General features: G+C 54.3%; 1 long non-coding RNA gene across 2 annotated transcripts in view; it reads left to right on the plus strand.

The window, feature by feature from the left end:
* Positions 1 to 2,858: 2,858 nt before the first annotated feature.
* Positions 2,859 to 6,008, plus strand: part of LOC109390933 (uncharacterized) — a 7,394-nt gene continuing 4,244 nt past the window's right edge. For both annotated transcript variants that reach the window (XR_002125682.1, XR_002125681.1), the window contains exon 1: positions 2,859 to 3,444. This is a non-coding gene — a long non-coding RNA (uncharacterized LOC109390933). The remainder of the gene's footprint in view (positions 3,445 to 6,008) is intronic.

Raw genomic sequence — 6,008 nt, forward strand, 5'->3', positions numbered from 1 at the left:
TGCTGAACAACAGCTCAACCTGGAGCTGGGTTGCTGTGAGTTGCAGGCGAGGGCGTAGGCTGCAGCCCCTGCTGCAGTGGGTTGCCATGGGCTACCGTGTGTGGCCAGTAGCCGCCGTGAGTGGCCGTCCAGAAGCCGGCGACTGATCTGCCTCGCCCAGGAAGAGAGCAATGATGGTGCCAATTTGGGCCAGTGAAGCAACGTCCTCCACAACTAGACTGAAGAACAATTCCCCCAATTCCCCCTTCCCCCAATTCCCCAGCACTGTTCTCATCCCCGAATTCCCCAATAAAAAAAAAAAAAGAAAGAAAAGAAAAAACCCTTTTGGATATTCAAACTGTAGCTTTCAGGTAGACAAGCTCTAACATAGTAACGAACTGGCAAATACTACTAGGTCTAGTTCCCACATCCTCCATCTTATAACTGAGATGTGACTTCCAAGGTCACCCTACCTTGGGAATGTTAGAGAAGGGCTTGGAAATTCATAATGTAGCGAAAATTGTAAAAGAAATCCAATAGAAGTGTTGCAAGATAAAGTTAAGGAAATTATCCAGAAAGTAGAACAAAAATACAGGCATAGAAAATAGGTGAGAAAAGAGGCAAGTTCAACAGAGGAACAGCTTCCTAATACAAGTTACAGTAAGTTTTTTTTTTAATTAAAAGAAAAAAAAGAACTTAAGGAAGAAGCAGCCCAAATTGGAACAGGATGATGGAAGGCTATGAGGGAAAAAATATATGTGATACTTGAAGATAGTTGATATCTGAAATTTAGATAGGATGGATAGATGGCAAATAGGATAGAGCACATATGATAGTCATTATCTGACACAGGAACAACCTATAGTCATAATGTACTCTTGATTATTGATTAATTAGACCAGGGGTCAGCAAACTTCAGCTTGTAAGCCACATGCGGCTCTTTGGGTACGTTCCATCTCAAAAGTTTGCCAACCCCTGAACTAGACCTATATATATGAAATATGAACATACATTTAAGAAATTGGAGGGCCGGCCGAGTGGCATGTTGGTTAAGAGTTGGTTTGGGACACCAGCTCTGAGCAGCAGGGCCCCGGTTCGGATCCCACATGAGGGCCAGTGACGCTGCACCCTCTACAGCTAAGATGGTGAACAACAGTTCAACCTGGAGCTGGGCTGCCGTGAGTCGCCGGCAACGGCGTAGGCTGCAGTGGGGCTGGCCGGCAGCGGGTGTCAGCTTTCACGAGCTGCTGTGAACCGCTGTCCAATGGCCAGCAAGCGACTGCCTCACCCAGGAAGAGCGCAATGATAATCCCAACATGGGCCAGTGAAGCGACGTCCTCCACAACTAGCCTGAAGAATAGGACAGCAACTTGTCTGTTCCCCTCCCCCAATTCCCCAATAAAATCTTAAAAAAAAGAAAAAGAAAGAAATTGGAGGGCCGGCCGAGTGGTGTGTTGGTTAAGAGTTGGTTTGGGACACCAGCTCTGAGCAGCAGGGCCGGATCCCACATGAGGGCCGGTGATGCTGCGCCCTCTACAGCTAAGATGGTGAACAACAGCTCGACCTGGAATTGGGCCACTGTAAATTGCCAGTGATGGCGTAGGCTGCAGTGGGCTGGCTGGCAGCTGGTATGCGCTTTCGTGAGCAGCCATCCAATGGCCAGCGAGCGACTGCCTCACCCTGGAAGAGCGCAATGATAATACCAACTTGGGCCAGTGAGGCAACGTCCTCCACAACTAGACTGAAGAACAAAAGGACAGCAACTTGTCTGTTCCTCTTCCCCAGTTCCCCAATAAAATCTTAAAAAAAAAAAAATTGGAGAGCTACTAAAGACAGAACTAGAGGGTCCAATTTTCACCTAGTGTTTTCCATTTCTCAGGTCCACTGGACTGAGAAGCAAGGCTTTGCCTGGGCAGAGAGCCCTACTGGGGAGTTTTTTGGGGCTGGAGAGAAAAATTTGGAGACTTGGGGCTACAGCCCCAGTGAGATAAAATTAGTAAATCACTGAGCTGGACACAGTTTTTCCCTTGACATTGCCAAATTCTCACACTCTGTAGTCAGGAAACTAAGAAACACATGCGAAAAACTGAAAAGCAGAGTAGAGGTTTTGGCATTTCATCTGGCTGAGAAGATGAGGATTATAGAAGATCAGGACTAACCAGCAAGAGGTGCTCTGCTGCCTGGTGAGAAGCCCTTAAAAGTATCCTAGGGGCCGGCCGAGTGGCTCAGTTGGTTAAGAGCTCGCTCAAGAGTTTGAGCTCTGAGCAACAGCGGTTCGAGTCCAGCCCGAGCTGAGCAGCCGCTNAGCGGGGCGCTCCGGCCGGCCGAGGGCGGGGGGCGCTGCGCGGGGTCGCCTCCGGGCGGACGGAGACGGCAGGGCGGGCGGGTGCTGCCGGGAGGCCGCTGGGCGGGAGGAACGGCGAGTCCACCGGGCCCGGCGCCGCCGCTGACCAGAGTTAGAGTCCAATATGGCGGACACAAGGGGAAAGGGATCCCAGTTTACGTCGGGGGAGCCCTCCCCCTCCCGCCTCACTCCGCCCTCCCTAGCGCCGCTCCTCCTCTGCCTCGCTCTCTCCCTCCCGCCGTTAACGTACGCCGGCGCGCAGGGCACGACGGGAGTTGAAGTCTCGATGCTTGCGCCGCCGCTGGGGGCGCCCGGCGGGAGAACCATGATTCCCGTCAGGCTGTGCGCGGCCGAACGCCCTAACGTCGCGAGGGGCTGGAGCTGGGGCGTTTGATGCGAAGGTGACGTCACTGCTGAGATCCGCACCGCCCGGCTCCGCCCACGCCGCGCCTCCTTCTGGGAATTGTAGTTGAGCGGAGGGGCCGGGCCGGCGCGCGGCCGCGTCCCCGGCGGTGGGAGAACTACCCGGGTAGAGTAGAGGAGTTCCGCCTGTCTGACAGGCACCCAGACGCCTCCGCGCCTCTCCGACCGGTGGCCGCAGGCAGGCCGGGCCCCCGGGATGCACCAGGCCTGCAGCCCCGACCCTACCCGGTCTGGAATGGCCCAGTGACCTTGGGCCGGGCCCCTAGCCCGAGTCCAGGTGACTCAATGGGGTCTAGAATGGCCCTCTTCGCGGACTTGGGTGGGGTTCTGTAGAGCGCCTTGAAATCATGGCTGAGCTCGGAGCTGCTACCCGAGAGGCCCGTGCGCTGTGGACGACGAACCGCGGGTAGCAGTGCCCTGCTGCCCTCGCCCAGCAGCCCTGCGCGCAGACCAGCCGTTAGCTTAGAACCCCTGGCCGAGAGGCGCCCTGCCCGAGCTCGCCCCTCCCTGCACCCTGCTCCGCAGTAGTCCTGTGCTTTTGGTGCCTGATGACCCTGCAAGGCCCCGGGACCGTTTCTCAGACCTCTCATTCACCCACCTCACAGGCCACGATCCCGGTCAGACCCTCGCGGCCTTCCAGCGCACTTCGCCTGAACCCTCCTTGCTGGGGCGCCTTGCCCACCATCAGCAAGCCCCAGGTACAGTTCTGCCCTTAGACCCAAACAAGAGGGGGAACCCTTGTCAGGGCCCTGAGCTCTAGAGGGCCCCACTTATCGCAAACACTGATACACAAAAAGATATGTTTTCCCCTTTGGTTCCATGGGTAGTCACAAACCCGAGGTGCAGTAGAGCTTGGCACTGGGATGGAATGAGTGCTTCCATTTACACCCTTTCCTGGTCCTCACAGCCATTAGCTCTGGACCTGCCCATGTCTTGTGGCCTCACTATCACCCTTGTCCCAGCTGCAACCACAGCCTTCTAATCCTCTGACCAGAACGAGCTAGTATGATCAAATCAACCCTCTGCAAAAAGCCCTGCAGACTCCTTGTCTGCAGAATAAAGGCCCCTCGCCACTTGGGAAGGGTTTTGGATGACCCCACCTGAAAGGTGGAATTTGATTGAGTGGGTGTGGACGTTTGCCTGGTATTTCTCCCCTAGCACTCCTCTGGGTGGACAATGTCTTGGGCTGTCTCCCACCCCACACAGGCTGGGTGAGTCAGACGCCCCCTTCTCCTATGGCCTCTGTACTACCCCTTGTCACAGCATATTGGCACTGGATGGGGATTCTGGGTGTTTACCAATTTCCTGAGAAGTCTCAGTGGATGAGGAGAGTGCATGGGAGTGACTGCCTCATGCACCTCTGAACCAGGAGCTGGGCATATACCAAGCCAGTATTTGCTGGGTGAATGAATGACATAATATGACCATTTGTCAAGCCATTATGCACCAGCCACTCTGCCTGCTGCTGTATCATCTCACCTGAGCCACACAACCACTCTCGAGATGACAGGCATCATTAGCCCTATATTATGGATGAGAAATTGAAGTTCATATATATTAAGGGATTTGCCCAAAGTCACCCAGATAGGCAGAGGCAGGCCCCAGATTACAACGCAGGTGTGGCTCTGAAGTGACTTTGGAGTTCTTGGAAAGCACAGGATGATCCAATCAAGACTTCCTCTGGGGGCTGGGGACAAGGAAGCCTGAGGAGGTGAGCTGAGCCAGAGCGTCACTCTCAAAGGACTTTCAGCAAGGCAAGACTCTGGGGCCAGAGAAAGCTCAGCATGTCCCAGGAACCCACAAAGCCACTGTGGCCAGAGCACGTGAAAGCGGCAGAAGCTACAGACCTCCATAAGGTGGTGTTTATTCTAAGTGTGGCTGGGACCCACGCGGGGTTTTGAGCAGGGAGCATCATGATAGGTCATGTGTTTTATAGAACTCAGGCTGTTGTGTCAAGAATGGATGTCAGGGAAAAAGACTGGAGGCCAGAGGGCCAGTCAAGTGGCTCAGTTGGTTAAGAGCACAGGCTCTGAGGAACAGGGCCGCTGGTTCAATTCACATGGGCCAATGAGAGGTGCCCAAGCTGAGCTGCCAACAGGTGGCAGGATGGCTCAACTGGTGAGAGCATGTGCTCCTAACAAGGTTGCCGGTTCAACTCCCACATAATGGGATGGTGGGCCACACCCCACAATTAGATTAAACATGGCACCTTGAGCTGAGCTGCCACTGAACTGCTGATGGGCGGCTGGATGGCTCAGTAGGTTAGAGCATATGCTCTTTTTTTTTTTTTAAGATTTTATCGGGTTATTGGGGGAGTCGAACAGACAAGTTGCTGTCGTTTTGTTCTTCAGTCTAGTTGTGGAGGACGTCACTTCACTGGCCCATGTTGGCACCATCATTGCGCTCTTCCCAGGCAAGGCAGATGGGCCACCGGCCTCTGGACGGCCGCCCACGGCGGCTCTTGACAGCTCACACTGGCTGCCAGCAGCTCACGCTGGCTGCCGGCCATCCACGGTAGCCCATGGCAGCCACTGCAGCAGGGGCAGCAGCGTACGCCATCGCCGGCGACCCACGGCAGCCCAGCTCCAGGTTGAGCGGCTGTTCATCATCTTAGCTGTAGAGGGCAGTGTCACTGGCCGCATGTGGGATCCAAACCGGGGCCCCGCTGCTCAGAGCTGGCATCCCAAGCCAGCTCCCAACCAACGCGCCACTCAGCCAGCCCCTAGAGCACATGCTCTTAACAAGGTTGCTGGTTCCACTCCCACATAGGATAGTGTGCTGTGCCCCCCACAACTAGATTGAAAATGGCAACTGGACTTGGAGCGAGGTGCGCCCTCCACAACTGAGATTGAAGGACAACTTGACTTGGAGCTGATGGGTCCTGGGAAAAACACACTCTTCCCCCATAAAGTTAAAACAAAAAAAGGCAGGAAAAAGAATCTTACTAAATGTCTTAACATTGAATGCTAAATAGTGGAGCCAGACCTTCAGAATTCTGAAAAGAAATTGATACAATGTAGAATTATATAGCCAGCTGAAGTTATTATATGTGGAGACAAAAAACCCTTTTGGGGGCCAGTCGAGTGGCGCGTTGGTTAAGAACTGGCTTGGGACACCAGAGGGCCCTGGTTCGGATCCCACATATGAGGGCCAGTGCACTGCCCTCTACAGCTAAGATGCTGAACAACAGCTCAACCTGGAGCTGGGTTGCTGTGAGTTGCAGGCGAGGGCGTAGGCTGCAGCCCCTGCTGCAGTGGGTTGC

The sequence above is a fragment of the Hipposideros armiger genome, unplaced genomic scaffold (genome assembly GCF_001890085.2).
Source record: "Hipposideros armiger isolate ML-2016 unplaced genomic scaffold, ASM189008v1 scaffold_282, whole genome shotgun sequence".
In the NCBI taxonomy this organism is placed as follows: Eukaryota; Metazoa; Chordata; class Mammalia; order Chiroptera; family Hipposideridae; genus Hipposideros; species Hipposideros armiger.